Raw genomic sequence first — 23,542 nt, forward strand, 5'->3', positions numbered from 1 at the left:
GTTAGGAGTGGGCATGTGACAGTTCAGATCAAAGGAACGTAGGCAGAAGTGACATGTCCTGCTTCCAGGCCGGCCCATGGAAATCTCCCACGTGTGATCCTCCACCCTCTTCCTCCTGCCCCCCACCCCCACCCCACAACCACCACCAGTGAGCTTGATGAGGACGAGCATGGTGGCCCTGGAAGTGACATGTTGCAGATGGCCGTAAGACGGCAGGGTCCTGGGCCCAAGAATCAGTACTTCGAGAAGAGCCAGCCTGCCAAGCCCAACACCCACTTTGGACTTTCCATCATCTCAGAGCCCAGGTATCATGTTTATTTGTTGTGGCCGCTAGCATTCCCTTCGGTGAAGCCAATTGGAAGATCTCTTTGACCGTTGAAGAAAATGTTGTTCTGTTCTGGAACTTGGAAACGTAGATGTGTTTGTAATATCTGTTTCCCTTCTTAAAGCTGCACAAACCAGCTTGGTTTTGCTGATACTAAAAATCAATATATGGAGAGGAACAGCATGCCCTGCTTCAATGGCTTAGAAAAAAAAGAAAGTCACATCTCTTTTGAATTTCTAATTATATGTCTACAGCTCCTATTAGCGGAAGTCCAGTACTTCCGTCCCGAGGGCTCCCCGACACATATCTGACACCGGGCAAAGAGAATCCTTGCCTTCTTTGCCTCTGATGCTACCGCCCAGTGTCATTGCTCCCAGTGGGTCCCCAAACCCGTGGGCTGCTATGGATCACTGCAGTGATGCCCCCTGCTTATCCCGACCCTCGCCTGAGCTCCAAGGCCTCCGTTCCCCTGGGTCATCTTCATGACCTTGGGACTCTGCCCACACCTCCACGCCAGCAGGGTGGCCGAGTCGGGGACCGCCAGCCTCAGCCCACACCGCGCATGGAGCAGCACGGCTCTGTCCATGCAGCAGGCTTGGCCAGAGTCCGCTAGATGACCCCACGGGCCTGCCAGCTTCAAATCTCAGGGAGAAGGGGCTCGGGTCTCAGCTCTCTCCTCCCCGGAGGCTCTCTGTTTGCGAGCGCCAGAGCCCGGCACACCAGGGAGACCAGCACCTGCTAAGCCTGCTCTTCCCCGACCCCCTCCTTCCACCGCAAAACAAAGGGGCCACCCAGTGACTCTCTGCAGATCCAGATCGACCCTAAGATGTCCTTCTGTTTCGGCTTGTTCAAAAAAGCAGCTGGGAGCTTTTTCTTCTCTATTAAAAAAAACTGCTGCATATTACATTGAGTTGAAGGGAATAGATGATGAGCCCCTGGGAAGATATTAATTTCTATTTTATTACAAAAACATCCAAGCAGGCTGCTGAGAATCTGATCCCCTCATTTTGCTTGTAAAACATGTTTTGTATTAGTTCATGCTTTTTCCCAGAGTATATTAATTTGCATTCGCTCCTTCTTAGCATTTGGCTAATGGCTTATTAATTTTTTTAACATTTTATTTTTTTGAGGCACAGAACACAGCATGAGCAGGAGAGGAGGGGCAGAGAGAGAGAGAGAGACACAGAATCAGAAGAATCCACGCTCTGAGTTGTCGGCACAGAGCCCAATGCGGGGCTCGAACTCACAAACTGTGAGATCATGACCTCAGCCAGTCTGACACTTAACTGACTCAGCCACCCAGGCGCCCCTAATTTTTTTAAGACTGACTGTAAAGGAACTTTCCCTTCAAATAACCATGATATTAAATCCTCTAAGGAACCAGCCCAAAAAGAACTTGTGAGCCCATCCCCGCTCTGTGCCCACATTTGTCACCTGTGCCCCCCTTCACCCAGCCTGTCATCTCCGATCACCACACGCTCTGTCCTGAGGGCAGACAAAACCAAGAACTCGTCCTTTTCTCAATCAAGATGAAATTTAATTTCTCCTTAAAATTAAAAACAGGTAAGACAGAGGGAAAGGAGGACCCTTAGGCAGTGTAGACCAGATGGATTTACAAAGTGGGGGTGTAAGCCCCAGGATGGGGTGCACTTGCCTCAAGCTGTGTGCCTCTCTCCCGCTGGCTGCAGGGTCTGTTGGGAGCTTTCCTGATTCTGAGCACTCTCGATCCTACTCCAAGGACTCCTGGGATACTGATTAGGGTGAGAACTCCCGTCAGGAGTCCACGGCCAACCGGTGGCCACGGGACCAACTGAACCCCCTCCCCAAGCCCACATGCCCCCACGCATTTCATGGGAAGGAAGAGCAGGCTGCCCAGAGGAGCCGGGCCCCTTCCTGCATCCTGCCCCGCTTTGCCCCCCTCCACAGAAGGGCCACTTCCTTCCACATGCTATTGATTACGTTTATCAATTCTCTTCTTCCTCCATTTTGTTGAAATTTATTACTTCCTTTTTCTCCTTGCTCTTGGTTTGTAACTTAAAGGGAACAAAGTTCATCAGGTATGGACTTGATTTAGTTTCTCTTTTTTTCTCTCCATAATATAAGCACCGGGAGCAATAAATCTCCTCTAAGTACTGCATTGGCAGAATCCCAGAAACAGATATGTCGCTTCCATGGTTTTGTTCTTTAAATATTCTGTGGACTCCTAAATGTCTTCCCTAACGAAAGGTTTATTTAAGAAAGGATCCACTCTGCTGAGCGCAATAAGAAACAGCTGAAAAAGAAGCTCAGCTAGGGGAAGGGAAAGGCAGGAGACAGAATGATCATTTGTTGATAATGCAATTTTATTCCTAAAATTACCAGATGAAAAATTCTTAGGACTAATAATAGTTTAGGTAAAGTGAGTGGATACCAAATAATTCACAAATCAGTTCATTTCCTCTGTACGACAATCAGAAAGCCAAAGAACAGGGGAACTGTGAAAGCACACACCCTATAGCAACTGTAATAAAATACCCTAAAATTAGTTTAACAATTAATGTGCAGAAACTATATAAAAACTGAGAGTTTTAAACGAAGACAAGAAAATAAAAATACATGCCATGTTCATGGTAAGACTCAATGTTGTAATGATTTGAAATTTTTCAAATTGATTGTATATATTTAAGGTAATGTTGGGGCACCTGGGTGGCTCAGTCTGTTAAGCATCCGACTTCAGTTCAGGTCATGATCACGCAGTTTGTGAGTTCAAGCCCCACATCAGGCTCTGTGCTGGCAGCTCAGAGACTGGAGCCCGTTTCAGATTCTGTGTCTCCATCTGTCTCTGCCCCCTCCCCCCTGCTTATGCTCTCTCTCTCTTTCTCTCTCTCTCTCTCTCTCTCTCTCTCAAAAATAAACATTTAAAAAATTTTTTAAATAATTAAATAATGTGAATCAAAATCTCAATGGAAATTTCTAGGAAATGCGCCCAAATGATTCTGAAGCACATCTGGAAAACTAAAGAGACACAACTCTCCCCAGGTCTCATCCTGGTGGAGAAGGTCAGGGCTGGTAGAGTCGGGCATAAATGGCAGGGACGGGAGGCAGGGAGGGACAGAGGACTGACCACCACCAAGCCTTACAATCCCTGAGCTTTGAAGGTGGTCCCAGTGTTAGCTCCTAGATGTGACTTCAGGCATTTTCCTCTGAGAAGGACACAGTTCCAAAAATATTTACTGAGCATCAGGCTACAGCGGGAGCCTACTCTTGGTGAAAGTTGGCTGTTTTGCTGTGTAGCGCTCTGACTCTCCCGTTTCTGTTGGAGGCTCATGTATCTCCAAAGAGCCATAAAAAGAAACCTTCAGTGGCAGATAATAAACGTCTGTGTGTCATTTAGTGACAAAGATAAGGAAGTTTCTCGATGACAGGGTTGAAATGGAGCATTGTTTGCCCACGTAAATTATGGCTGAGGCCCGGTTAATTTTTCCAAAGGTTATATATGGATGAGAAAAAGGATGTTAGCATTTTTATGAGGTCGTGGAATGTCAGGACTGACTGAGGTTTCTGAACACGTATCTCCTGTGTGAGAATTTCATCCTCTCCCAGCTGCCTCTTAGAGGAACGCCCAAATGGCTGGACAACCACCTACAGTCTGCCGTTCCTGTTAGAGCACTCGCTAAAACACTTTAAATGTGGAGGTCCACGGACTCACTCTTCATGGCAGAGAATGACGGACCATCACCCTCGTGTCTCTTTGGGACGCTTGACCAAACAGTGAGAAGTGCACACGCCTGGGGCCAAACTTACTGATTTCATAGGATTACAGTCACTTTTCAGGCCCCATACCCAGAGGCCCTGCTGTAGAGGTAGATTCATTATAGTGTTTGATGGTTCTCCTTGGGGCTTACAATAAGGCTTCTCCAAAAATGTGCCAGAGGAGAGAAAAGATTGCCCTCCAAGAGTGAGGAAAAAGAGACTTGTAAGAATACCTAGTCAGGACTCCACCTGACCCTGTCTGACCAGCACCACCCCCAACGGAAAGAATGGCTTATATTTGTGTTCGGTTTCTGTGTGGACATGTTTCCCATTCTCTTGGCATAGACCCAGGAGTGAAATTGCCGGGTCAGATGGTGACTCTATGTTGAACTTGTTGAGGCCCCACCAGACCATCTTCCAAAGTGGCCGCACCATTTTACATCACCACCAGCAGTGTGTGAGGGCTCCAATTGCTCCACCTTCTTACCAACACCTGCTTTTTCTTTTTGATTATAGCAATTTTAGTGGGTGTGGAGTGGTATCTCATTGTGGTTCTGATTTGCATTTCCCTGATAAATGATGTCGAGCATCTTTTCACAGGTATCGGCCTTTGTATGCCTCTTCGAAAAATACGTATTTGGATCTTTTGCCCAGTTTTTAATCGGTGAGAGGCTACTTTCCTCTCTCCTGACTCCAAACACATGGTGTCTTTTCCAACCTCCCGTCTCCCACTCTCCAATGCCAACGGGGTGTCCAACAATCCAATCCTATTCTAACACTACCCGGAGTTGGCACCAGACTCCATGGGTTTAGGAGCTTAGCCCCACGGAGTGCCCCCACTTCAGAAGCCAGCTGCAAGTATTAAGGTCCCCAGGTGACCTCTACTTCTGTCCACCTTGGCTAAAAGTCAGGGGTTCCCACCCACCCCAGGTTCAATAATTTGCTAGGACAACTCACAAAGCTCAGGAAAACTCCAATGAGTCCTCAGCACAGGAGCCTCTGTCCTCACGGAGCTGGGCTGTGCCACCCACCTGACATGCGGACACGTCCTCTACTTAGAAGCTCTCCAAACCCTGTCCGTTAGGCATTCTTGTGGAGGTCTGTCATGGAGGCATTACTGTGCCATTGGTGGCTATCGAAAACTCCAGCCCCCCTCCCCTCCCTGGAGGCTGGGGGCTGGGCTGGGAAGTTCCAAGCTTCTAGACAAGGCTTGGTCTTTCTGGGAACCAGCCCCTGTCCTGGAGATCCCTAGAGGTGGGCCCCTCTTTCCTCTTCCAGTTTCCTGCCTCGCTCCCCCCCTTCTCTCTCTACCCTCTCTCTCTCTCTCTCTCTCATATTCACCCTTCCTTGAGCCTCTTCTCTCTGGCTCCATTTTCTCTGCTGCTGCCTGGGGCTCCGGTCTCCTGCTGGGGGCCCAGCTGGCATCCCAGACCTCCTTCCAGGGGGAGCTGGGAGGGAGGGGGGGTTGGGGCAGAGGGAGCAGCAGCCCCTAACCAGGCATGGGGAAGGGGCCGAGCAGGGAGAGGGCCAAGGGTGCCTGGGATTGGTGGGTGGGGAGCCTGGGGGCCCTGGCATGACTCCCAGTGGCAGAGACCCGGGTGGGGTAGTGGGGAGAGGGGTCCGGGGAGGCCGAGGGAAGCAAGACATCAGGGACATTCTGCAGCAGATAATGACCCTCGCGACCAGAAACTGGATGAGGCCCTGGCCAAGAAACACACCCTCGACGGCCACCGCGTGACGCCTGCTCTCTTTGGTGTCCTGGGTGAAACCAAGGAGCAAACCGGCCTCGGCGTCCCAAGCACCCAGGGCAGCTGCTGGGCCCGCAGCTGATGCGCCCGCACAACATGCTTCCGGCAGCTTCCGGCAGAGGGTGGGGCTGGGCCTCAGAAGTGGGGAGCTCCGGGGCCGGCGTGTCCCCCGACAACTGGGCTGTCGCAGCACACCTGCTCAGATCCGCCACATCCAGCACTCGGAGCTGGAGACACATGCAGCAGTTCACACCCCTCGCCGTGAGCCTGCTGCGGGAACAGAGCCGCCCTGGGCCTGCACCCGAGGAGACGCAGCGCACGCCATCCGTGGAAAGTTCGACGCCGTCCAGACGCAACTCAGGCAGAGCACCTGTGAGGCTGTCACCACCCTGCGTTCCCTTCTTGGCCGCCGGACAGAAGGCCGCAGCTTCCGCACACAGGCCACTGAGGTCCCCGGGGAGTATTTGTACCCGAGTAACCGGGAGCCTCGGGAGGAGGCGGAGGAGGAGGAGCCTGCCAACAAGTGTGGGGTCTCTCGGGTCTCCAACTGGTTTGACAGCAAGCGGATTGGGTATAAGAAGACTGGAAAGTTCTGAGAGGAGGCAGATACCTATGGGGTCAAGACACCCGTGCCAGTCACCCGGGGGGGCCACAGCCCCACCAGCTCCCAGACACCCCTTCCTCTGCAGGCTCTGGTGGCTCTTTCAACCTCTCAGGATCGGAGACCTGTTTCTGGGGATGCCCGGGCTCAACGGAGATGCCTACCCAGCTTCCCGGCAGAGCCACTCGGACCCCAGTGGGCTTCGGGGAGAAGCTTGGGGCAGGCCAGAGGCACGGCCATCGGGGGGGGGGGGGTGGCAAACAGCCTCCTGCCAGCCCAGCCTCAGCGATGTCCCTGACACAGGACCAGGGAGCCTTCACTCTGCCCCTTCTTGCTGATCTTGCCCCTTAGGGCCACAGGGGTGGGGTTCACAAGGTGACTCCTGAAGAGGACACAGGCATCCAAAGGGCCAACCCCAGACGCAGGAGAAGCGCAAGACAGAGAAGGGCGTATGGGGTCACCCCTTCCCCAGCCAGACTGTCTCAGTGCCAGGGTGCTAGCTGACTACGCGGCAGGGAGAACGGGCTCCCCCAAGGGCAGAGTGGGGTCCCGGGGGGCCTTACTCTCCCTTTCTCTCACAAATACCCAGAACCCTATGGTTCAGATCCCTCTCCGGTCTGTCCGTACTGCTGCCCTGCCCCACCCATATCATACTCCATGTCTCTCTCTTTGTCTCCCCCACTCTCCCTCCCCAGCCGTATCTGCTCTGGGATCCGCGGAGAAGCCTGACCAGAGATGCCAAGACTGAGGACAAACCTTCAGGACAGAGGACCCGGGCCATGAACCCTGTGCTCCCCCCCCTCCTGCCCCTCCGGATGGCTCTATTACCTCGGACGCAGCAGCCCATCCTACACCAGTGGAACCGCTCGGTGGACTCGGGGGAAAAGGATACCTGGAGGTGGACGAAGAGTCACCCATTGGGACAAAAGATGCTCCGGTCACACGTATCACTCAGGAAATCCCAGGGTTTAGGAGCTCCGTGCCAGAAACCAAACACAAGGGCCAAGCATCTTTCTTCTTATACCACAATTCAGGTTTTTGGCCTTTTTGTTATTGAGTTAGAAGCTCCGTATACGATCTAGATGCCAGCTCCTTATCTGATACAGAATTTCTTCCATTCAGTAAGTTGTCTTTTAACTTCCTTGTTGGTGTCTTTATTTTTTTTTAAACAGTTTATTGTCAAATTGGTTTCCATACAACTTTTTAAAAAATAGTTTATTGCTTGTTGGTGTCTTTAGCACGAAAGATTTAATTGTGATGAAGTCCAATTTACCTATTTTTTGTCTTAGTTTCTTATGCTTTTGGTGTCATATCTAAGAAGCCATTAGCATATCCAAGGTGACAAGATTTATCCCTATTTTTTCTAAAAAGTTTATGGTTTTAGCTCATATTTAGGTCTAAGACTCATTTGGGGCTAATTTCGTATCTAGTGTGAGATAGATATGCAACTTCAGTTGTTTGCATCTGGATAAGCCGTTGTCACAGTGCTGTCTGTTGAGAACCCTAATCTCAGAGCACCCCTCTGCTTGCTAGATGAGATGCTGCCTGATCCATGTATCACTTAGTAAAGCCAGTAAGGTCTTCAAAACACACAAACCACCACACACACACACACACACACACACACACACACACACACACCGCCATACTGTTCTTTCCCCCACGAATTGTCTTGGCAACCTTGTCAAAAATCAATTGACTACAAATTTGAGGTTTATTTATGGAGTCTGAGATCTATTCCATTGATCAATGTGTCCACCGTTATGCCACCACCACATTGTCTTAATCACTGTTTTGTTGTGGTTTTTTTTTTTTTTTAGTAAATTCTGAAATTGTAAAGTCCTCCAAATTTCTTCCTTTTCAAGATATTTTTGTTGTGCTAGGCCTCTTGAGTGTCCATATGAATTTTAGGATCAGTTGGTCAGTTTTTGGAAAGAGGCCAGCTAGAATTCTGACAGAGATTTCATTGGGTCTATAGATCAATTTGGGGAATATTACCAGTTTAATAGTATTAAGCCTTTTGATCCATAAACCTAGAATGTCTTTCTACTTGGAATTTTTAAATTCAACATTTTGTAATTTTAAGACTATAATTTTTACACTTCCACTGTCAAAGTTACTCATTTCATTCTTTTTGGTGTTACTGTAAATGAAAATTTTTTTATTTTTAAATGTTTATTTATTTTTGAGAGAGATAGAGAGACAGAGTGTGAGCAAGGGAGGGGCAGAGAGAGAGGGAGACACAGAATCCAAAGCGGGCTCCAGGCTCTGAGCCGTCAGCACAGAGCCTGATGCGGGGCTCAAACTTGTGAACCATGAGATCATGACCTGAGCTGAAGTCCGGCACTCAATCAACTGAGCAACTCAGTTAATATAAACCTTTAATATAAACTCTTTTAATATAAACCTGATACCCTGCAATGCTGTTGAGCTTGCTTATTAGTTCTAAAAATTCTTTTTTTAAAACACTATATTAAAATGACAGAAGTTAGGAAATATTCCTCAACCCACTTCATTACAAAAGTTCAGAGAATAACACATTTTTTAAAAAATGAGCAACACAAATTATCAATGTTAAAATCCCACCTAAAGTCTGTAAGAAAAAAAAGATAATAAGAAGAAAAATATCGTCCATACAGACAATAAGTGAAACTATACTAAATATTCCAAGTCAAGAAAAAAGACATTACAAAAGTCAGAACGAGAAAAGCCCAGAAGTGAGATGACAGCACTCAGGATAGATTTAGAAATAAAAGAAACAATAATTTTAGATATGAAGTCTGAATCAGAAGAAATACAGGAGCAAATCAGATGATGCCTCGTGAGACATAAAATGTGAAAAGTAGGAATTTTTTAAATCAGGAAAGAAAAGCACACATAAAGGAGTTCAAGAGAAAATGACAAATACTGGAAGTATGCAAAGGAGTCCCTGAAAATGAATCTCAGAACAAGAGAACAGAATAATAAAAACAATAAAAATTAAATTAAAAATTAATTTAAAATAAAGGGGGGCACAGAGATTTGATATTGCATTGCATTAGTCAGGACCCATTTAGAAGAAACCACAAAGTGGGGCACCTGGGTGGCTCAGTCGGTTGGGCGTCTGACTTTAGCTCAGGTCATGATCTTGTGGTTCTTGAGTTCGAGCCCTGAATCGGGCTCTGTGCTGACAGCTCAGAGCCTGGAGCCTGCTGTGTATTCTGTGTCTCCCTCTCTCTCTGCCCCTCCCCTGCTCATGCTCTCTCTCTCTCTCAAAAATGAAGAAACATTTAAAAAATGAAAAATGAAAGAAAAAAGAAACCACAAAGAAATGTGAATAGGAAAAGTTTCATATAAAGGATTACTAACTCTAACAGGAGGTTGGAATAACGGAGGAATGGTCAGTAAAGAGTAAAAGGAACTTTAAAAAACACAGAAGTAGTAGATAAAGGGAGAAGCCTCTGCACCTAGGGCTGAGACAGAGGAACCAAGAAAAGGGCCTCCTTGCTCAGGATTGGTACCAAGACCTTGTAGGAGACACAGCAGTGACTCGCTGGGTGGTGGAGACGTTTGCTGAAGCTGAAACCACCCAAGGGTATGCCAGGGGAAGCCCTCCACAGGTGGCGCCCAGTGCCGCCCTGTGCCGCGGGCCACCAGCGGGGCAGACACTGCATGAGCCTGGGGCAAGAGGCACAGCAGAGTCAGGAAGAGAAACCCCTTCTTCCTCCTCTGGCGCCCCTACAGCGCCCTCTACTGACAAAGTTTAGCACTGGGCCAGCTCACAAAGGAGAAATAGCTATGCAGTTTAGCTCCATTATTGCAGAGTCCCCAGTGGAGACGGTTTTGGAAGCTGAGACAAAGTAGATTAGTAATTGGTGCCTATATGTTAAAAAAAAAGAATACAATATGCTTGAGAAAACGGACTCAGAATGAGCCACACCAAGACACATTTTAGTAAATTTACTGGATATTAAGAGGTGCAGGGACCCTTTAATCACGGAAGTGAAAAAGAACAAGTGACTCATAAGGGAAAGAAAATGAGATTGTCATCAGACTTGTCAACAGCACTTCTTTGTATCAGGAAAAAAAAATGGTGTGACCTACCTACGGCAAAAGTCTGAGCCAAGGATTTCATATTCAAGAAAACGGACTTTCAAGTATAAAAGATACAAACTGCAATCAAAGTCCAAGAACTCAGGCACTATTGTTCCCAGGAGCGCTTCCTGAAGAATTTACTAGAGAGCAAGTCTCAGATGGCCAAGATTAGTCGCTATATCAGAAGAACTAGCAGAGAACATTAAATACATAATTACTTGTAGAACCAAAATTGTACGATATTTTAATGGCAGAGAATATGGTATATGAAAGCTATGAGCTCTACTGACGGAAATACGGAACAGCTAGGGGGGCCGGGTGGCTCAGTCACTTAGGGGTCCAGACTCGTTATTTTGTCTCAGGTCATGATCCCAGGGTCATGGGATCGAGCCCCACATCAGGCTCCTGCTAAGAGTGGAGCCTGCTTAGGATTCTCTCTCTCTCTCTCTCTCTCTCTCTCTCTCTCTCTCTCTCTCTCTCTCTCTCTCCCCTTTCCCCACTTGCACTGTCTCTCTTTCTCTCTCTAACTAAATAAATAAATATTTTAATAAAAAAGTCAGTCAAACGTCTGACTTCAGCTCAGGTCATGATCTCATAGTTTATGAGTTCAAGCCCCATGTTGGGTTCTGTGCTGACAGCTCAGAGCCTGGAGCCTGCTTTGGATTCTGTGTTTCCCTTTCTGTCCCTGCCCCACTCACATTCCATCTCTCTCTCTGTCTCAAAATCACAAATTAAAAAAAAATTTAATACAGAACAGCTATAAAAATTAGGGTGAGAACTTTTTATTTTAATAAACGTGTCACAAATTTTGAATGTCACCCGTGTGCAGGGGCCATGCTCCTCTGGTCTGTATCGCTCCAGTTGTGGCATATGCGCCACCCGAGCGAGCACGAGAACTTTCCAGCTCTTCCCGACTATCATTCTGGTGGTGGCAGCGTGAGTATTGATATTCCCTGTTGTGTGTGTAATGTAGCCTAAAACAAATGAGTAATTATGAGCTATTTTAACTATCATCCCCTGTGTCCTAAAAATCAGGATTCTCAGTGTGAAAGAAAGAAGAGACAGCTGTAATTTTTTAAAAGATTAAATTAAAAAATCTATAGTCCTGAAATTTAATTGGAAAAACAGTATGAACTTAGGAGGTTTTTAATCTATCATTCTATCTATATCGAATAGCTCCGCCCATTGAACAAGCCTGGTAACAATGACCAATTTGTAGGCAGCCAGGATCCCTGTGCTCGCAAAATGCCATTTCCCATTAACAGTCAGAGCCGCGTGGAGGAGTGACCGACCGCGGGTCAGAAGAGAAAATACAAAAGAAGTCAGGAACATCTTGACATGAACGGCAGCGCGTTGGCCATCAGAGAAAGGCTCCATGTGGACCAGGGTCGCGTCAAAATAACACAGAGGTTCCCACCGGCCGATGACAGGATGATTTGAGCTTCAAACAAAGTAACTACTGCAACAAACAGAAACTCACCAGATTTATTTAAATCCGTGAGCTCATAATGATGTTGAAAAACTGACCCGGTCACCTCCGGAGGAACCAGTTTATTATTTTACAAACTGATAAATATAAGGACTAATGGCATTCATCCTGCCTCTTCCACACGAGCTCTACCACTGGGTAACCTCATGGTGGATGAAAGGAAGCATCTGTTTATAAAGAATTCCAGCACAGAAATGAAAAAGAAGTGATGGAATTAACATGTCATCATTCTGTGGTGGCGGCAGCTGAGGCCCTCCGCACGGCCTCAGGTGGAACACGGGGACAGTCTCGTCAGCGTGGCCACCATCCGCTTAACACTCTCAAGATTTCTCAGTCTATTTACTTATAAATTGTGTGGAATGACAAAATTAATAAGCAATAAAATGTGAACCATACCACCCATTCTGGACCCCCAGGGAATTCATGGATCTAGGGACCGGCATCCACAGCTACGAGCGCCACCGAAGGAGAGACAGCCTGACGGTATGTGGCCCCTGATGAAGGAACACATCACCACCTAGAGTCTTGCCAAAAAGACAGAAGCTAAGTCGGATCAAGCTTCTCGATCCAGCTGCCGACAAGCGACAGAGGCAGAGGGCAATGGAGCACGTTGAAATGTCCCGAGTAGGCAGCAAACAAACCCCGTGATTGTGGGAAACGCTACAGTCAAACGGCCTGAATTCAACAGACAAAATGAAAGGAAAAAGATAAGAGACTCTAAAGACAAAAAGGAGGTAAAGATATATTTTTTAAAGCGGGAAAGACGGAGCCATCATTTCTAGAGACGCACACTTGGATGCTGGGACCACAAAGAAACCCAAGACAGTGATTACTATACAAGCCAGGCAGTGGTCACTCCCGGCGGGGTGTGACTGTGACTTGGACACGGGGACATGGACAGGGGAGGTGGAGGTGCTTCTGGAGTAGCCGGCTACAACATCCCACCTCCTGGGTTACGGGAGCATTTGGGGTGTTTGCCTTATACTTCATTAAGCTCTTTGTTTTGTGTAGTTTTATCTCTATTCAAAAAAAATTAAGTAAAAAGATTATTTAAGAAGGAATGTTAAAAAATCGGTGCACGTGTCACGTAACACCATGGTACAAAAGAGCGCACTTTGGGAAATGTTGAGCTTTTCCATAAACCAAAGTATTGAGAGGCCCTAGAAGCCACCTTGCCACAGGAGAGTCTTTCTCTAAAGACCTCTGTGCCCCCTCGGACTGGGTGGGCTTCACGGTGGGGGTAGGGAAGAGTCCAGCAGGAAAGTGATGTCCGACTGGACAGCCAGAGCAGGTGTCCAGTGAACGCGGTGTAGATGCCGTGGGGCAGGGAGAGGAGGGCTCCTACCTAAACACGTCCTCAGCCTGCCTAGCACGTGCAGCTCAAACCCAAGACCCTGTCCAACCACAGCATCTCCTAAGCGGCCCGCTGGGCTCCTGCAGACCTGTGCCAGGCCCGCAGCGATGGCAAGAGGTGCCACAACCCACTTAACATCCTGGGGTGTGTGGAGACCTTCAGAACAGGGACGTGGAGGCATGGGCCACCGTTGTGGTGGAAACCTCCCAGGGATCTGTCCAGCGGTCACCCCCTTGATGCAAGAACTGCACCCCCACCCCAGTAGCCATGTCTGAACTATATGGTGCTGTCCCCCCGTCACAGCTGATTTGACCAGAGAGGAGCGCCGTGCCGGAGGTAGTGGACCCTGTGCTTTACTGTCCAGCGGTAGCACCTCAGTTCTTTTCAGACACCTCCCATCTCCCATGTGGTCAGGTGGGATAATCTCATTTCCAGTTTTTTTCCCAAAAATGTTTTTTTTAATTTTTTTTAATGTTTATTTTTGAGAGACAGAGAGAGACAGCGGGAGCAGGGGAGGGGCAGAGAGAGAGGGAGACACAGAATCTGAAGCAGGCTCCAGGCTCTGAGCTGCTAGCACAGAGCCTGACGTGGGGCTCGAACCCACAAACCGTGAGATCATGACCTGAGCCAAAGTCGGATGCTTAACCAACAGACCCCCAGGTGCCCCTCTCATTTCCAGTTTAAGTTTAGATCAAACCAATAAAACATCCCTGTCTCCAGGTGTTCAAGGAGCAGTTAGGAGTCCAGGCACGAGCCCATCAGTGAAGGTCATGCCCTTGGCCCCGTGATTGGTTGAAGGCTAGGCACTGACACTGGTCTGGTTAGAACGAACCTCACACTCCTGTAGAAAGTGATGCAATCCCCCCAGTCCCTCATCCCTCACTTCCGGGTCATGTGCAGTGGGGATGGAAGGTCCAGGACTGTGGCAGCTTCTGTTGATCTTGAGGGAAGGTGTCCGAGAATAAGGCCAAACCTCAAAGCATGCAGGGCCATGGACATTCCAGAGAAATGGAGCAAGACTTCTGCTGACATTCTGAACCCCTGGGGCCCGTTGAGTCATTTCTTTGGATTTTATTACATGAACCAATATTCCTCCCCTTCCTTTTTTTTTTTTTTTTTTTTTTTTTTGAGAAAGAGAGCATGAGAGTGGGAGAGAGAGGCATGGAGGAAAGAGGGAGGGAGAGAGAGAGACAGAGAGAGAATCTCAGACTCCATGCCTAGCACAGAGCCCAAATCAGGGCTCGATCCCACGTCCCTGAGATCATGACCTGAGCCAAAATCAAGAGTCAGACGTTTGGGGCACATGGGTGGCTCAGTCAGTTAAGCATCCGACTTCAGCTCAGGTCATGATCTTGCAGTTCTTGAGTTTGAGCCCCGCATAGGTCTGCTGACAGCCCAGAGCCTGGAGCCTATTTCAGATTCTGTGCCTCCCTCTCTCTCTGCCCCTTCGCCACCCTCTCTTACTCTCTCTCAAAAATAAAACTCTTTAAAAAAAGTTGTATGCTCAACTGACTGAGCCACCCAGGCACCCCTTCTTTTTTTAAAAATTGAGCCAGTTTGCACCAGATTTTCTGCACCTTGCAACGGGGTGTATGTTAGGGTGTATGTTAGGAACGTTGTGGCTGAAAGTAACAAAGTGCTACTAACATGTGACTTACACAAATACGGGTATGCTCGCTGCACAGAACTAGAAGTCCAAAAGACGGTGTCTAGGCCTGTTTGCATAGCACAGTAAGGCCATGCACAGACATGAATGCACGTAAAGGTCATGGCATCCGAATAAGGCCTGGATTGCACCAATGTCCATTTCCTAGTTTAGATATTGTGCGAAAGTTACGGGAGGGGGGCAACTGGGTGAAAGGTACATGGGGCTCTACTCTTTCTGCAACGACTTCTGCAGTGGAATCTGTAATTGTCTCAAAATTAAGTGCTTTTCAAAAGAAGACGTGTAAGTGCATAGATGATTCTGCATGTGATTCCAGGGCTCCCTATCTCCCGGAGGCTCATCTAGCTCCTGGGGCAGCACTCACAAGTCCCCTGTCCTTCACAATTCCACTTCCACAATCGTCACCAGGCCGTCCCTATTATGTTGCTTCGGTTTCTCAGAGAGACTGAGACCAAGACAGCTCGGAGAGAGCCTGCCATACACGAAAGTGTGGCCAGCTCCCTTTCTGGAGGTTGGGGTGTGTGCACATACACACCCTTGCTCTGGCAACAACCTGGGACTCAGTGCCACAGTGACAAGTGCCTTCCACCTAAGGGCTCCTGGATGTCTCCTACCAGATAGAATTCATTTACCACTCTGGGGCCTACGGTCTTGGCCTTTCAAAGTCATCATCTTGCTCCAAACCCACCCACAGACTTTCAGACAAATAATTCACTTTAGATAGGAAAGTAACCATCTTGTCTGTTCTAAGCTCCCCCTGAACCCACTGATGCTAACACCCCGGGACCCAGGCTCTGTCAAAAATAACATGGTTAAGGTTCAGGTTCCAACACCATTTCTGCAGCATCCTGGTGCACTATTGCCCTCTGCTGGGGACTTCTGGGTAGTACTTAGATATTCTAAAGAACCAACAGCCCCAGTAGAGAAATGAGGGACAAGAACAAGAAAGAGTCACAAAAGAAGAAATGCAATGGGATAACCAGCATATGAAAAATATTTATCTTCACTGGTAATTAAATAAATTCAAACTATAACAACAAAGAGACACCATTCCCCCTTAATCGGATTGGCTACAATGGAAAACAATGGCAAGGTCTAGTGCCAGTTCGGGGCTTGTCACACGAGGCGCACACACCAAGTTCGCAACCCCAGCAGGGCACCCTCTGGAAACCGCCAGGGCCCCCCGACACAGTGTGGCGAAGTTCTGGCGTGTGCAGCCGGCCAGAGTGTAAGTCAGCAAGGCCCTCGGGGAGGTTCGGTTCTATGTACCAACGACCTTCAAAATTCCAGCCATTCTGAATCTCAAACATTCCACCTCTAGGAATTTCTCCTAAAGAGGTTATAACTGAGTGAAGAAACTATAACCAGAGGACCCAGGCTTCACACTGCCACGTGCTCAGGCAAGATGCCCTCATTCTCCCAGAAGTGAACCAGGCAACCATTTCAAATTTAAACACACACACACACACACACACACACACACACACACACCGCAAACACACACACAAAGCTAGAACCAAGCCTGTGGTTCCTTTGAAGCTGACCCCCAAGAAGCTGTCTTTGTTATGTGGAACCTTTCCCCACACTCCCGGTAATGGGGCCGGTTTTTACCTCTTTTACTCCTTTACTGCCTATCTCCCCAAAGGAACAAAAGCTCTGCGAAGTCACAGGAATCCTCTGGTTCCTTCACACCGCTCGGGCCTGACGCACCGCAGACAAACAATACTTGGAGAATGAATGAATCTATGGGCGTCAGGCGCGGTCTGGAAGCAAAAGGGTGACTAAAGGTGACTCGCCGCCCTTTAACAATGCAAGTGCCATCCACCCTGGAATTGAGTGGAGTTCAGGGAATTCTTTTCTGTAACAGAGATCCAGGGAGGCAGTTCTACAGACTGCTGAGAGCAGAGACCGCACCATTTTCTAGCTGTATGACCCTGGGTCGTGTCACCTGACCTCCAGTTTCATCATCTTAAAAAAAAAACCAATAATGATGCAAGCTTCCAAAGGTCAATGTCAGAACTGAACCATGTGATCCACGTAAAGTGCCAAACCAAGCGCCCTGAACAGAAAAGTTATTCAATAAACGTTAGTTGTTAGTAGTCTTCCTTACTGCTGAGAATCTGTATTTTTCCTTGACAAGTGGAGAGAGAACAGCCAAGACTTAGAGGCCTCAGCACTGCACTCAGGTAGGCAAGGCCAATTTCTCCACAGAGGGATGTGGAAAAACAGGGGTTCACGGAATGTCCGAAGAAGAGGTACTGGCCCAAGGAGAGCACACCACACGGATGAAGGCAGGCCGGGGGTCCCGGGGGGGCACGAGGGAGCCGAGGCCCAGGGCGGCCAAACCAGCATGGAGGAGCGGCGGCTACAGCGTGGAGGAACTGACCCAGGTGGATACCAGACAACACCCCACCACCCCCAAATGCCGGGGGAAGGGGACAATCGTCGAGGACAAAGGGCTGATATGTTATATACCTGTAAAACTCCGCATGAACAGGGGTATTGTTCACATGAACACCGCACGGGTTGTCCAGTGGCTGTACAAGCTGACGCGTTTACGTCATGGAGTTCAAAACTGGGGCATAGCACTGTTCTGCTGACATCTATTCCAGCTAGCCAGTGCTGAGTAACAAGCCACTCCCAAGCTTGAAGCCTAAACAACAGCAGCATTTGCAGACAGTACCCGATATATGATAGTTCAACTCGGGATTCTTTGATTTTACGATGGCGCAAAAACAACACACATTCGGTGGAAGCCATGTTTCAAATTTTTAATCTGGATCTTTTCCCAGGCTAGTGATGTGCAGTGTGATCCTCTCACAAGGCCGAGCGGCGGCGGTGAGCTGCATCTCCCAGTCGCCACCCAAACAAAGAGCCGACGACTGATACATACAACCATTATGTTTGTCACTTTCACTACAGTATCCACTGAGTTACATGATGTGGTCAACACTTTATTATAAGACAGACTTTGTGTCAGATGACTTTGCCCAACTGTAGCTAACGTGAGCGTTCTGAGCACGTTCAGGGTATGCTTGATGTCTGGTAGGCTAGGTATTTTAAATGCATTTTCAATTTATATTTTCAACTTACAATGGGTTTATCAGGATATACCCTCAACATAAGTCAAGAAAGATCTGTACCGTATTTTCCTCACCAGTCTGCAATCTGTGAGGGCTTGGCAGGGAGAGCTGGGCTCTGCTCCATTTGGCACCGGCCCTGGCATTACCTGCAGGCTCGCTCCTTCTCCAGGAGCACATGTCCTGTGCAGGTGTCTTGGCATCTCTCTCCTTCTTCCCCCCGCTCCTGCCCCTGTCCCCCCAGGCGCTGTCCGCAGCAGGGCAGCATCACCACGGGATCCAGGGCATGCATCCCAAGAAAGAGCTGGGGGGGGTGCTCTCTCACCTTTTCTAACCTAGCCTCAGACGACGCACAGCATCCCTTCTGCCACAGTCTATTCAATAGCAATGTGTCACTGAGATGGGCCCATTTCCGAGAGGAGGAAAATCAGGCTCCACCTTTTGTGGGAGGAGTAGCGAAGAATTTGTGGACATAATTTAAAACCACCACAAAATGGAAGGGTGTTTACAATGTATTAAGAGGAAAAAAGTTACAGAATCTGAACAGCCCGGGAGAGCAAGAGCCCCTCTGCCGACTGTGTCCACCCAGTCCCGGGGCCTGAAGCTGACCTCCCCCAGCCTCCCAGAGGTACGGCCATGCCTTAACCTCAGATGCTGTCTGAGTGTTGGATGTGGATGTGTAAACCCCAGCCCTGCCACGTGGGAACTCGGAGCTCCTCCCTCAGCACTAAAACCAGAGTTATTAGTGCCCACCTTACAGTTCCTGGGAGGTTCCAGGGGGCCACCATGAGAAGTGCTCACCCCAGCCCCCAGAACACAGGTGCCAGCTGCCTCACCTGGACTCACGTCTAGACGGACAGGCCTGCACGCTGGGAGCCAAGATCCCGCCGAGTGCTCCGGGGCAGTGACAGGATGCGCTTCCAGCAGCGCCCCGGGACAGTGCAGTGGGTCTCCACCTTGCGGAGCCCCGTGTTCCTGCAGCAGCCCCCCGCACCTGCCCCGCACTATGCCTCTGCCTAGTGTTTGTGCTCCTGCAGCACACATATTCTGGGCACCCCGAACTGAACCAGGGAGGCATGAGAAGGGAGCATAGCCCCTGCGCTGAAGCAGCTCATGGTCAGGGCGGGGAGCAAGGGCAAATTGATCACAAAGGACTGTAATGCAAGAAATAGGTGGGAATACCAAAAAGGGTGTAGGGGACCAAAGGGTGCCCCTGGGGATTATCCCTGGCAATGGGAGCTTTCGTGGATGAGCGTCCGCCAGGTGGACAGGGCAGGGGAGGGGGGTGCCAGACAGAGCAAACAGCACAAAGGTAAAGAGGCCCAGCGGGGCAGATAGGCATGGAGCTTTCTGAACCTCAAAAGTTCAGGAAGACGGGAGCATGTGGGGTGAGGAGGGGAGGGACATGTGACAAGGTCAGGGTCCATAGCATGAGAGGGCTTCTCGAGACCAGACCAAAACTGGGACTTTACGAAGGGGACACCATGTAGTCTGCAACAAGGACTACTTGAAAGACGCCGAGGGAGGCAACAGGCAGCTGTGCCGATGGCGGGAGAGGCTGCTGCCACGAACAGGGACGGACAGAGGGGCCGAAGTCTCTGTTCTCCCCACATCTGTGTGGAAGCCCTACCCCTAATATGTGTAACCCAGGGACAGGCTGTAAAGAGGTAATTAAGGTTAAACAAAGTCTTAAAAGGGGCCCTAACCCAATATGACTCGTGTCCTTATAAGAGAGACACCAGGGAAATACATCCACAGAGGAAAGGCCACATGAGGCCACAGTGAGAAGGGGCCCATCCGCAAGCTGAGGAGAGAGGCCTCAGGAGACATCACGTTGGCCAACACCTTGATCTTGGACTTCCAGCCTCCAGAACTGTGAGGGAGTAAGTTTCTGTTCTTTTAGCCCCCAGTCTGTGGAGCTGTTACGTCAGTCCTACAAAATAGCACACTTGGCAAACGGTAGGCACCATTTACTGCTTGAGTAGAGCTGGAAGGCGGCACGTCCAGGGGCCCACAGGCTGGCAGGATGGGTGGAGACAGACCTGGGTGTTATGAACAGATATGGAACCATGGGAATGAGTCACAGAACCTATGGAGAACGTACAGAAGTAACCTAAGAAGGTCACCATGGAACCCTAGCAAATGCCTACCACCAGGACCAAAGGAAGAGGTGCCCCTGAAAATCGTCTGGAAGAGGCAGGAAAATACACGGCAAACCTAGAGACGGGCCATGAACACTAAGAGAACACTCAAATAAGTGAGCTCAACAGTGCCAACTGTAACATAAAGATGAAGGCAGATAAAGACCGAAACGACCAGGGAATTAGAGATCAGTGGTCTCCCTGACAAGAAATTCATCAGCAGGCGCTTGGCAGTAGGCGTCATGTGGCGAACAATGCAGGTGTGAGGAAGGAAGTAGAGACAGGGTAGGCAACTCGTCAGCTTGAGTGCCAAACAGAAAAAAGGTGCTGGCCGGGAACATCAAGCTCAGAGAGTCTCTGAAAGTATACAATTCCTCGTCACACACAGCCTGTGAGAGGAGAGGCGGCAGAGGCACAAGAGTCCGGGAACAAGAGAGGCGGAGTGAGACAGCACAGGTGGACGAGTCACACTCACGTGGAAGGAGGTGAGGCCGGGAGGTGGAGGGGCCCCGGGGTTCTCCTTCCACGACGAAGCCGGGAAGCAGTCACCCGCCCAGAGTGAGGGGCGATGGAACAGCAGCTTCGGGAGGACGGTGGGACTCCAACGGCTGTAGGCCAGGAGCGCACGCTGCCTGGGGACAGCCGTGGGACGGCCCACCAGCTCCGGGGACCCGGTCACACTCAGAGACAGGCGTGCAGTGGCGCTATGCTGCCACCGCGGAAATTTCCCAGCAGCAATAGGACATGCTATATAAGTTCTTGACCTCTTTAGGTTTTCCTTGTTTCTCTGCTCATTGTAAGATTTCTTTAGGGGCATCCCTCTCTTCATTTTTATATCTTTTAACATTTAAAAATTTTTATTTATTATTTTTGAGAAAGACAGTATGTGAGCAGGGGAGGGGCAGAGAGATAGGGAGAATCTCAAGCAGGCTCCGTGTTGTCAGTGCAGAGGCCGATGTGGGCAGGGCTCGAACTCATGAAACTGCTGGGATCGTGACCTGAGCCAGAATCAAGAGTTGGACACTTAAGAGACTGAGCGGCCTGGGAGCCCCTCTTCCTTTAGAGTCTAGCTGGGGGTGCTGTGAGGGTTCTGTGGTGATCTTATTTACATACATTCTCCACAAGTTCTATGATTCATCCCCATGGCTCCACCCCACTTCCTGTGACTGGCTGGTCTGAGAAGGGGAGTAACCGGACGAATGCACAGTGGGGTCTGGCTAGGGTAAGCAGTATACGGACAGGCCTAAGTGGCCCCAAGAAGAGTGGGGCTGCACCCTATCTTTCCCTTCCCCATCACTAACCTCCATGTGGGTTTCATCCTTAACCAAGAACAACAGTTCTCATCCCTAAAAGACCCAACATTCCCTTCTGATAGTGAACAGTTACCACCCACCTTTACTGTCTCCTGAAGTCGAGTCATACATAACCTGCCTAACAAACATAAAGTTTAAAAGATCCTTTTAAGGTGCTCAGGATAACATAAAGGAGATGCAAAGTGAAATTTATAATAAAAAATAGATTTCAATCTGTAAATCTCAAGCGTAACTACAAGAAAAGACTTGCTGAAGGAGTCAGATGCACACAGCTGTACACAGAATCCCCAGGAAGACACCAGTATAATCAGAGAATGACCAAAGTACGCTCTACCCCAAACCCAGATTACAGGAGTATATGACAGTCCTTCAGGTCCGGTAAAACGATTTTCAGAAAAAGTGTCTGAAGTCTCAAGCTGTTAGAATATGACTCTAATTCCGAAAACCGGGACGTGGTTTGGTTTCCAGCAACCAGCACGACAGAGAAGACAGCAAGCACGCGGTGAATCCCAAGCTGTTCACCACGCGCCACCCCGTTTTCTAAGGCTCAGAAGCACAGGGTGAAAGGGAAACCTACCGTCAGCAGCGGTCATCTCCGAGCTACGACACACAAAGGGCCTGCACTGGGGGCTCTGACCACCCCCTGCTGCCTCCCCGGTAGGAACCAGGACACGGCTCGTGTGGACAGCAACGACCAGGGGACCTCAGGGAGCAAACAGCTTAAAATGGCACTGCTGCCAGGCTGACTCTGCTAAACGCTGCGGGGTCTCCCGCCTCCCATGCTGCCCTGCTGAGGACACTTCCAACGCTAGATGTTAAACCTTCTGCTTATGTCAGGCCAGAGCCCAGCCATCCCAGCATGGCTCGTGGGGCACCCAACAGAGCAGCGGCCATCCCAGCTCTTCCCACAATTCCTGGAGACCCACCACCATCCTCTCTGCGTCCTTACGAAGTGGCCAAGTGGGTTTGGGAAGCAGAGGCTGTGCCGTGTGGGGTGTCAGGTAACACAAGATGAGCCCTCCGAGGAACAAGGAGGAAACGGATGCAGACGCTCCACTGGAATGTACCACAGAGGAGACAGCAGGATGTACGACTCAGGAGACCGAGGAGTCTGTCTGCCACTTCTATCAGGGCACCTCGAGTCTCAGGGCCGCCATTTTCTCACATGGAAAGTGAGGATGACGGCAGTAACACCTACCCCTTAGCAGCCGCAGGAGATGGAGTGGAAGGTATCTGATGGCTTACGTGCAGGAAGACGCTTTACGGAGCGCTTCACAAAGTGTGCTCTAAGCGCTGCCACTGCTACCTTGAAGGAAGCAAAGAGCAGCCCTGTGAAGGTGAACCCAGAGCTCCTTACAGCCCGGGGCAAGCCGGTGGTCACACACTTCACACAAGCCCCGCCAGCTTCCTGGTCTGCTTGCCAGTGGGAAGACAAGGATGAGGGACCACTTGCCGAGAGCGACAGTGCCTGTTTTGGATCTCAGAAGAATAGCTGTAAAAACCTACAAAGCTGGGAGGTGTTTTTGGGAAACAGATGTTTCCAAAAATTTCCTCAAAATGTGTTCCGCCAGCCGTTACCAAGGACTCGGTGAGACCAGTGTGGGAGTACGTTTCCTGACTCAGGCCTTTTCTGGGACCTTAAAAACGAATCTGCGATGAGGATGTGGGACGGAGGGTGTGCTGTGTTAGTTAGCAACGGAACCCCCTTCCCACAGAGCGCCCGTCGAGGCTTTCACGGACATACTTCGGGAATCAGACTCTCCAGTCGGGCACAGGATTACATGGGCACACGGACCAGCTGAAAAGGGAAATGAGACTGCGTCGTTGACACTCAATCCAACAGACAACACCCGCCGGAGAGTTTGGAAAGAGGAGAAACCCGTGTTTTAACCTCGGAACTGAAACAGTGTCCGTTCTCCCTGGACCACCCTAACCCCAGACCCTCAAGATCCCCCGGCCAGGCAACCCCGCACTCCACAGCCACATACATTAAATCCACACCTTTATTTTTTGTTCTAA

General features: G+C 49.5%; 1 non-coding gene and 1 pseudogene across 1 annotated transcript; one reads left to right on the top strand and one right to left on the bottom strand.

Moving 5' to 3' along the window:
- Positions 1–3,294: 3,294 nt before the first annotated feature.
- Positions 3,295–19,089, top strand: LOC115286272 (annotated as a pseudogene).
- On the bottom strand, positions 11,264–11,371 carry LOC115288817. Its single transcript, XR_003907207.1, has one exon. It is a non-coding gene; the product is annotated as a U6 spliceosomal RNA (small nuclear RNA).
- Positions 19,090–23,542: the final 4,453 nt, after the last annotated feature.

This window comes from Suricata suricatta, chromosome 3 (genome assembly GCF_006229205.1).
Source record: "Suricata suricatta isolate VVHF042 chromosome 3, meerkat_22Aug2017_6uvM2_HiC, whole genome shotgun sequence".
Taxonomy (NCBI): domain Eukaryota; kingdom Metazoa; phylum Chordata; class Mammalia; order Carnivora; family Herpestidae; genus Suricata; species Suricata suricatta.